This window comes from Poecilia reticulata, linkage group LG21 (assembly GCF_000633615.1).
Source record: "Poecilia reticulata strain Guanapo linkage group LG21, Guppy_female_1.0+MT, whole genome shotgun sequence".
Classification (NCBI taxonomy): Eukaryota; Metazoa; Chordata; class Actinopteri; order Cyprinodontiformes; family Poeciliidae; genus Poecilia; species Poecilia reticulata.
In genome coordinates this window covers 16,173,658-16,184,530 of record NC_024351.1, presented here as the reverse complement: position 1 = coordinate 16,184,530, position 10,873 = coordinate 16,173,658, and positions in this window count along the sequence as shown.

Genomic DNA, 10,873 nt, shown 5'->3' with positions numbered 1-10,873 from the left:
GAATTAATTTTACAAATTGGCACAAGTTGGTTTGGATAGCCTTGGTTTTCCTCTCTGTAAAGGTTCGTGTGTGTTCCTTTAATTGAATCGGTTACAATAATATTCACATTTACCCGTATGACTGCTTAAGTTCGATTTCATTTAAAAGTGATTCTAATTTCATGTCTCAAAATAAAAAAATAAATAAAAAAGGGGGAATCTTTTGATCTTACAACAGCAGTAGCTTTAAAAGTGAAATACTGTCCAAATCTTCTCAGAGAGGCACACTAGTTAAAATGGTGACCATGTTAGATATCAGGTAGTTTGTTTGGCTTCGAGGCAACAAATGTTGCTTAAAAATATGAGAATAGCTTTTATGCATTTTTTACTGTGTCAGAACATGCGTTGAATGTACACATAAATAGAAACGCTGCATGAGCTCTGCAGTTTCCTCAGAGTCGGCTCAGTTTAAGATGGGCTGAAGTGGAAAATTGTTCTGTAAGCTTATGAATCACCAACTCTTATCTTTTTTTTTTTTTAATGATGGAGGCCACATCCTTCAGGCTAAAGAGAAGAAGCACCAACCGGCTTATTATCAAAGCACAACTCAAAAGCAGGCATCTGTGATGGTGTGGGGATGCATTAGTGCACAAAGCATGGCTGACTTGCAACATCTGTGAAGGCGCTATTAGTGACGCATCGCTTGCACATGTGCAGGTTTTTGAAGCTTCGCGTGCACACGTTCAGGACACTCCAGACCAGACCTTTGGCATGATGCGAAGCCAAGTTATACAACAAAAAAATGGGGGTTTTGTGACATGAAACATGCTCAGAAATCACAGTTCTGACTTGCCACGGTAGAGATAATAAAACACCGGCTTTACTGTAAACCAACACCAAGGAGTCATACGGCTCATCACCTGTCTGTTGTGATTTGAGCTCAAATTACAACCTGCTTCTTCTCCAGCCTCGGGATAAACCCCTTGTGTCAGGACAAGATGTGACGAGACGGTCTGAGGAGGCTGAAGAAGCTCTGAGGGACGGTTTCAGCGACACTGTGTGGGAAGAGCTCTGCGCTCCACACGGGGAGGACGCTGACAGCATCACAGACGATGCCAACTTCTGTGTGGACAACACTGTGTCCATCGGGAAAGTACCAGTAATAAGTTCTGGATTAATTCTGAAACTCCTCAAGAAGAAGAGAGTCTCTAGATCAGAAATCAGTGTTTTGTTATAATCTTGTACAGCAGGGGTGCCAAACTCATTTTCGTTTTGGGCCAAGTCAAGATCATGAACGCTCTTAAAGGGCCGGTTGTGCCAGAATGTATTGATAAAACCTGTTCAACGAACTCTTAAAATTAAATAACATTATTGAACGTCTTCTCAGTCCCTCCAGGATTTTGTGATTCTTTCTGTGAGCATTCCAATAAAAACTAAAGTGTTTGTGCTACTAATGCGGAAATATTTATGATGGTAAATGAGAGTTTTTATTGCTCGCTTTATAAATCATGGACTATAACGTGACATCAATTAAGGCTGAGGCAGGTGTTTAGTACAAGTAAGAAAGTATTTGACAATTTTTGAGAAAAATCTACAACAAACATGCATTAGCACAAAAATGTGCAGGAATTTGTTGATTTTCTGTGAATTTCCACGATAATTTTCAAGAAACTGGAGGGACAGATTGATATAATTTGGCAGGAAACAGATAAAAACTGCATTGATTTGATTGATAGCATAATATTTAAACACACTTAGTGTTTAGTCTAGAATCCAAAGGGCCACGTAGAAAAACATGACGGGCCATATTTGGCCCACGGTCCTTGCATTTGACACGTGTTGTACAATATATCACCTTGACGCTGTCGTTGCACCTGAATTTTTCCCCTGTGGGAAAATAAAATCCATTTCTGTTCTATTCTTAGCTAAGAATCAGACGAGGTCAATCAGACACAGAATCTCAGCCAAAGTCTCTAAAAGCTTTGGTTCTCTTTCTGTTTGATTGTTTTGTCCTGCGCAGCTTTTTGTTCATCTGATCTACACATTTCCAGGAAGTGTTTCAGTTTTACCTCTGTGTGCTTGTGGTAGACACCAGAATCAAGCCAGTACCAGCGAGATTACTTCTTTGACTTCCTTACGATGTGGTCCAGAACTCCAAGTGAGTAACCCAGGACAATCGGACATCAGGAAACGAGGTACAAGCCGGTTTGAGGGTGACCTTCCCGGCCAAACAACAGCTGTGTGTTGACACATTCACAGCCGGCAGAGGTGGAGGGGGGATGTGGGGGAGTGTGGGAGCTGAACCTGCCGAGGTCTAAATTTGGTTCCCAGCAGGATGTGACAACACTGTCGTATTTCCAACCAAAGTAACACACTCTTCAATTTTACTGTGGCAGTTCGAATCGGCCAGAGTCGATTGTGTTTTCCAAAGGTGCCAAAAGTAGCTAAAGTTGGAGTTTATTCCTTCTTCGCCCCCTCTGAAAACTTTTTAAAGCTACTTCAAGTGCTTGAAACTCCAAAATACACAAATAAACCTTTCAGCTTCAGCTTTGGAAAGACACATTTATTTAATTAATTTCTGAATATTTTGGTATTAAAGAGGTTTGTTGATGTGGTGGCGATTGCAAGGCGCGGGTGTCAGCACCCCGCAGCCACCTCCTCCACACACACAACAAAGGATTGTGTTAATTGGACCGACATCACATGTTCTGCGCTGTTCAAAAGGCGTCTGACTCCAGCTCTTACACACAGACTAGCATCATGACTCCACGCTGAAAAGCAGGCCTTTTGGTCTGGACTGTAAAAATAAACAGCTCTTGTGACAAGCGTGACATGTGTTTCTGTTGTACAATTTTTTTATGTTTTTTATTTTTTATTTTCTCCACAGACACCCCGTTTCCCCTTCCTCCCCCCCATGCATGCAGCGGTACTCTGACACACTCAGTATTCGCAGCAGCAGGAAGCCTGTCAGCCGTACTTACACATGCAACCGGGGTTGAGAGGAGGTGGGCCTCACAATGAGCTGCAGGGGTTTGTGGAAGCAGGTACGGTGATGCAAACACAATCCAGACACCAGATCCCTTTGTTGTGGCCTCCGGTGGGCATCCGTTGGTGGTCCCACTCGCGTCGAACACGCAGTGAAACGGGCGAAGTGGTTTGAATACGCTGCGCATTTGAACCCTTTCAGAAGCACGGCGGGATTTCATGAAACGCAAAGACCTGGTGAGGGTGGTGCAGACGTTCTTACGCGGCTAAACTGAGAAATAATATTTCTTTTTCTCTTCTGCTGCTAACGAATAGCTTTTATTACACCCTTCAATAGTATGTGATGATTAAACACTCCCTAAATTAATTCATTCTTCAATCTTTATTGTGATTAAAGGATGCTTCTATGTCTCCTTTAATTCAGCCGTGCTGCAGCTTTCCATTTTAACAAGGCAGAACTTCCTAATGGCCTATTGATCAGCTGTGCTCCCCAGTGATTCGTCCCAACTCATCCAATTGATTCTGTCACGGCCATTTTGGCGAGACAGCACAGAGTTAACATGGCTCGCTAATTAAGCTGTATGAACTTGCGCGTCTAATTAAAACGGGCCTGATACCTATTCTGTGCAGGCAGGCTGCTGAGATTTGTTTTATGTGGATGACTGGAAGTCGGTGCGTCCCGTCGAACGGGAGTCTGACGATGAGTGAGTGAATTAATAATGGAATGCACAAAGAGTGAACTGGTTAGTAGTTCACTTGAGCTTTTTAGGTTTCCATTCAAACAAACCGTCTCCCGTCTCAAGCTGCAAACGGATCCAAAGCAGGACGATCTAGATCACAGGTGTCTGAAGTGCGGCCTGTCGGCCATCTGCAGCACTTTGAATGATTTTTTTATTTATTTTTTGCACCCCCGGCTGCAGCTCAGCAATGATACAAAGTTGAGCACAGTAGCACAGGCCCTCTGTGCATATGGATAGTCTTTAAAAAAGATCATTTTTTTTGTTCACGGACAAATTACGATCTCAGAAAATGCTTTGACTGAACAAAAAGCAGGCGTCTTTAAACGACCACACTTTCAATTTTGTAGTAAAGACATTCAGCAAGTTTTCTTCAACAAACTGTCAAAGCAAATTCTTGAACTTTGTTAGATGCAACAAACACGTTTAAAGAGCAAATGACTCACACGTTGCTCACTTGAGAATTTTTTTCTCCTCACTAAGTTTCCTATGAGATGCTTTTTATAATCAATTCTCCAAAATGCCAGAAAAATAAATAAATTCTGTCCTACCATCATGTAGATTTTGCTCAACTCTGCAAGAGATTATTAAAAAAATGAACGTCCTGCTTTCTATAAAGTGCGGAGGAACATCAGTCTTGCTGTAGGCTTGTTTACCTAATATGTTTACTTTGGAAATTAAATGCATTGAATCACAAATTCTTTTGTAATCAAGGATCCAACTTGGATTCTTGAAGGAAAAATAGGTCACCATGTGTGCTTTTAGAAAGATAATGATTCAAAAGTGCATACAAATATGTTGGCTTGTTTTTGCTATCTATAAACGCAGGTACTATGAAAACAAAATTGTGCACAAATATGTGCAGTTAAACAATCAAATGCTTCCACACACAAAAAAATACATTTTTGATGCATAAAGTTTCCATAAATGCAGCTATTGACAAATTGATATTAGGTTACAGAGGGATTTTTGTGTCCTTCTGCTATAACACATGAATATTTACACTCAGCAATGAATATTTAACATTTTCTATATGACTGACTGTAGCATGAGATGAGGAAGACATGAGAAATGTTCCACTTCTTAGCACTCTTCCACAGAACCATCCTACCGCTCTTCAGTATTTAAATAACGGCGACGCAAAGCGCAATATTTGTGCCAGATTTATTTACGATCCCAACGAAGGGTGATAGATTTTTATAGCGACGTAAAAAGATATTCGTTAATTGTGATCAGCCTATGATTATAAATCTCGCCGACGTGGCAAATGCAGCGTCTTCTGTCCCAGTTTAGCATTCAGCATTACTTGGCTCGGTGTCTGGAAATATAATTATCTCTGTGTAAAGAGGGTGAAGTGAAGCCCCGTGTTTGCCGCGCGAGGCCAAAAAACATAAATCTCGGGAACAGATCTCATTCTGGGCACATTCATTTCACAACACGCTGCACTCCGCAGACAGTAAATTACATTACCAACTTCAGATCAAATTGAAGGTAAAAATGCGATAGAGGAAGTGCTCATTCAGAAAGTAGCGCACCGCTGTCGGTTTGTTTTTCAGCGGGCCTCAGATCGGGTCTAAATTACATGCTACCGCAACCCTTCCCACTCAAAAGGCCACTAATAATTACTGTTTGTACCTGTGAGAGAGATAATTGGCTCCTAAAAAAAAAGAAAAAAAAAAAAAGACACAATTACACTGTAATTATTTCCTTTATCTACAGCAGATCATGTGCCTGATATATGTGGAAGCCACATTGTGTGTCTGAGCTCTCCCTGAAGCCACGGTGAGGTCGGGGCTAAGGCTCTTAGCGGAGCGAAGCTTTAGGTGTGAGTTAAAATACAAACGCCGCTCGCGGGATTGGACGGGATGCAGCGTAGATAGAAATGGGGAGAAAATAAAACCAAAAACCACAGAGCCACAATCAGGTTAGGTTGACTCGCAAGCAAACAAATTAATTATAGATGAACAATGAATATTGCGTACTGCTCTCAAAATTGTTGTTACTTCTGTTTCATAAGCCAACAGATTTGATTTACGCAGCTGGATGTTCACGTCCATGAGAGCTGAACATGCAGCAAAAAAATAAAAAAATTTTTTAAAAAGAGAGAAAAGAATGTGTTTTAGTTTTACTGGAAACTGAAAATAAGATTAGTTTGTGTTCAGATGAAACGCATGTGAAAAGTGGGTTTGTTTTCTTTCTTTTCATGCAGCATCACATCCGTAGTCTGTCTGTATTATGCTTTATCCGATATTGCCCTCTGATGTGCAACACTTTAAAAAGTAATCGAGTGGGCCAAACAAAGCCTGGAGCAGCCACCATGTTCATCCAGTGGCTTTTCTATTTTCAAACTGGGGTTTAGAGTGTGGGGTAATAACGGCTCGGCCACCTGCTCACCCGAACTTGTTTTAAAACGTCCTTTATTTCCAAGGCGGCTTCGAACAAACTCGTGAATCCAGAGTGAATGCCAAGGTGAACTGTGAGTGGAAATGAGGGAACTCAAAACACCTGGACAACTGATGAAATTTGACCGTGTGGAGAAACAGTTTATATAGTTTCATTAGAATCCTGCTGCAGGAACATTTAAAAAAATTTGTGAGATCCTAAAGATTTAGAGATGTAACTTCTTGAACAATTTGAGCTGAAGGGTTTAGATAAGAAAGGACTAGAATATTAGGCAATAAATAAACCAGCTCCCAAACTATCCACAAGAAACAATACACTGGCATCCTAAAGATTGTATAAAAACACTTTATGGGTCTCCAACTGTGAGCTCTGGAAGAGATTATTTTTCTTTGATCCTCCATTAAACATCCAACCTTCCTGGTGGTGAAAAGGAAAGTTGTCACCACAACCAGCTCTTCCATTGTTCCAGTCGGTGACGTTATTGTGCTGGAAATAATATATTTTGTATTTTGTATGAAAATACAAAATACACGTTCTCCCGTCTTCTCAGAAATTGGCCTCGAAGTAATTTTACATTTTTATGTCACAGAAAAACTGTCAGGATGTGTTGTTGTGAAGCAGGACCCCCATGTAGAGAGTGGCTTTGGTAATTTAATGAAAAATGAACAAAAACTCACAGGGAGCCAATACAGATAAAGACAAATCAAAACATAAAAACAGGAATCCATGTGCAAAAAGCAACAGGATGTAACAGGAGGAACCAATGAGGAGTGAGAGTAGGAGACGTGTTTAAGTTCTGTGAGAGCGAACGCTGGAACAATAGACCGGGGCTGCAGGCGTGAGGAGAGAGAGCAGACTGAAGACAGAAAACGAGAGAAGGAGAGGCACAATGAATAAATAAACATATTTAATATAGAATCACTAAGAAGAACTGAAGTAAAACTGAAAAAAGGCTGATCTAATCAAAAAACGAGACCAAGTCAAATGAAAAACAGGAATCAAAGCAAGAATTTAAAAAAATATATATCAAACTCAAAACAACCCAAACCAACCAACTGGTATATATATATATATATATATATATATATATATATATATATATATATATTGCCCTCTGATGCAATATATATATTGTAATGAAATATCAATATATATATTGTAATGAAATATCAACCTGGGTTTTAATGACTACACTTTGTACTAGGGTAAAAAAAAAATCTAACACAAAATCCGTTCTTTGAGCTAAAAATTTTAATGTTTCCCTGAAGTGAAATACAAGACAAAACTGTGATATCTAACGCCAAATACTGCAAGTTTTGGTAACACTTTATTTGACAGGGCGTGTTTAAGACTGACAAGACCATGTCATAAACGTGACATAACGACACTTTTAATGCAAAGTTAACAGTTTTAATGAACTCTTAATACAAGTTTTAATGCAGTTTTTCTATTAAAAGTGTCATTATTTACCGAATGACACTTCATGACAGCAGTCATAGTCGTTCATAAAAGTGTTATGTCACGTTTATGACAGTGTCATGCTAGTCTTATGCACCCCGTCAAAGTGTTACTCAAGTTTTAGCTGCAGTTTTTAGGTCTGTAAACAAACAAACAAACAAACTGCAAATCGCTCCAGAGCTCAGTCTGATTTTATTCACAGCATGTAGGAGCAGAAGTTGCATTTTCACCCCTCCGTGGATTTGGTGAAATTCAAATGCTACCCTATCCTCCGTCACATCGTAAATCCGCACGCAGAGCTCATTTGCAAATTAGATGTAATCTTTTCTGACATGCCGGTGTAAAATTCCATTTGAGATAAACGTTGCACTGTTCCCCATGCCGCCGCAGTCGGAGGCATGTAGCTGGCATGCGCGCGGCGGCACTTCGCAATTCAGATAATGACACATCGAGCGAGGTTGCATTTGAATCCGGTGGGAGTGGGAGAGCTTTGTGTTTTTTCTGTAAGTATGTAGCGATTTCACATCATCACCAGAGACACTTTCGGGGGTGCCGTTTTAATTGTTGGGCAGGAATCCAGCAGTGTAGGTTGCTATACCGCTAATGAGCCGAAATTACTAAAATAAAATCAACACAGACACTCCAAGCAGGGAATAGAGAAAATGAATGCAATATGTGCTACTGTGCTAAATTTGAACAATATTCGTAGCTGTTTGAGTGCATGTAGTCTCAAACTTATTTTCCCGATATGTTTTAAATCGCTTCAGATTTATCAGATGTCTGTGAAGGGCATGAAAATTACAAAATGACTATTTACCTTTCTATCAAAAGATGAACTGAGCGACACAAAAGGGGCATTTTGAAGTAAAACCTGCACAATCTGGGGTAAGATTTGAACATTCAAGTTCACAGATGTTCTAAATCAAATATGACAGCGCTTACTGAGAACGTGGAAAACCTTAGTTCCTAAACACAGATAGATGAGTATAAACACACCCCAAAACAGTGGTGGTTTTAAATACAAATACACGCCACAATAATATAGTAACGTTTGAAATAAAAAAAAAGAAAAAAATGTAAATGTAGCATTTTCTTTCCTCTTCACAATCATGAACTGCTTTGTGTTGGTCTGTCACTTGAAATCCGAATAAAACACACTAGAGTTTCTGTGTTTGGAGCATGATGCATGTCAGGTGTAAAAATCTGCCATATTTGAACATACAAAGCCAAAAGCTCATAAGCAAATACCCACAGTTAATCTGCATGCAGGCGTTTGACGCAACGCCTCTTATTCGCGCAGACACAGAAGACTCTGCGAAAAGCGTGTTGACCTCGCGGGGAGTAGGTAGGTGTGCTGACGTGGAGACGCCGACCTCTCCGGAGAGCACGGCCCAACAGAGCAGCGGCGTGACGGGAAGGGGGCCTGATTATGCTGCGACACAAGTTCAGCGTGCTGCCCTAAGCACCGCTGACCAGACACATCTAATGGGACGCGCAGGTGCCAGAGAACATGGTGAAACACGAGGAGGCCTGCTTAATAAACAGATAATCACATCAGTCTCCCTCTGTTCTCCTCTGGCTGATTAAGGCCTGCTCAGGCTTGCGTTTCCTAATGAGCAAAAGCTGCGGCTATTCCCGCCGCAGGAAGCTGACCGCGGTGGCACTTAAATGCATTTCACTCCTACACAGGTTCACTCGCTGCTCTGTTGTGTTCATAAATGATCCTCAAAATAGTGCAGCTCGGGGAACGCCTGGCGAATGTGATTGCGGCTGCGGATGAGAGGACGGGTAATGGAAAGCGAGCAGCACTCAGCTTCTCCACAGAAATCAGCAAACTAATGTGACGAGGGACAGAGATGACAACAACAGATTTAACATCTCAGTGAGCCGCTGAGGATAGCACAAGCCTGGCAGCTCCCATCTTCTCTCCTTCCCTGCCTAAGCCGCGCCTTTTCGCCGAGGCGGCCTTCCCGGCGACGACGACGGTGGAGGGGTACGGTGGAGCAGCAAGACGGCCAGCTGTCGGACTGGGGAGGTGTGGGGGGGGGCGGGCCTTGTAGGGAAGCCAGCGTGAACTGTCAGAGCCCTGCCAGGGACACCGAGGAGCCAGGCAGCTCAGCGGGACGAAGAAACACACCTACACACACGTCCGTCGCGTAGCTTGTGAGAAGCTTACGTTCCCTGTTAAATTTTCACACTTCCAAAAAGTTATAAATAGTGAAATGACATGTTTTTTTTCTTGTCTTTCTGCAATTAAGTGTTCACGTTGAAGTGACAGCCTTGGGGGGGTATTACTGTCCCCCAAAATCCTCTTGATGAATGTGGATCAAATTATTTTTTAAATTTCGTCTCCAGCACCATGTGACTCTCAGTGTAATTTATTTTACAGTGTGTTTTGGAGGCACACTGGAGTTACTCACTGCTCCATTGTGTGCACACCATCAGATAATTTGGAACACAAACTTTTTCTGGAGAAAAAAATCAGTCCTGCCATGTTTGGCAGCAAAAACACGTTTTCTATTGAACCAAAGAAACGCAGCACATTTTGGTAAAACTCCAAGCACTTTGCTGTGCATAAAATGTAAGCGCCAAGTAAGATGTGCTCCATTTCATGTGGGGGTTGGAATGTAGGGTGTAAAATATACAGCGTGATGGTGCGACAATCAGGGCAGCACTTTTTCTGTGACCTCACAGACATTGTTTTCATAATCAGTGATTTGCCTTCCCATCTTTGGATAAGAATCGAATGATGATTGAATGTAATTTAATATAAAGAAACAACACCATGTGCAGAAGACAATATTGTGTATTTCATTTCAATCTTGTTATTGCTTTTTTTTTTTTTTTTTTGTAGCCCTAAAATCTTCACCTATTTACAAAAATTGATTCTTTCTCTTTTACAATAGACACTCAGGACCAAATTCATTTTTGACTACTGTTTATCTCTTCCACAGGTGAAATCTATGTTTTTACAAGAAGTCAAATCTGTCCTTTTAGCTAGAGTTTTTTTTTGTCTCTCAAACGTTCTACGGAGGAAGTAAAAAAAAAAAAGCAGAACATTAAACTCCAACAAAAGTAACAACACAAAGGCAGTGGATGAAAGATGTAGGAGGCGCCTGGGCAAGAACCCAAACTCCAGAAATAGAGGGCTTCTCCTTTGCGCATCAACTCACGCTGAAGTTCACAAAGGCAAGTCATAAAAAAGCTGCTTTTTTTGGTCACAGCAGATTTCACATTTGAAAGGACCGAACGTATGAACTGTCCCTCTACGAGTCGTCGATAAGAAACACATGCAAGACACACGTACATAT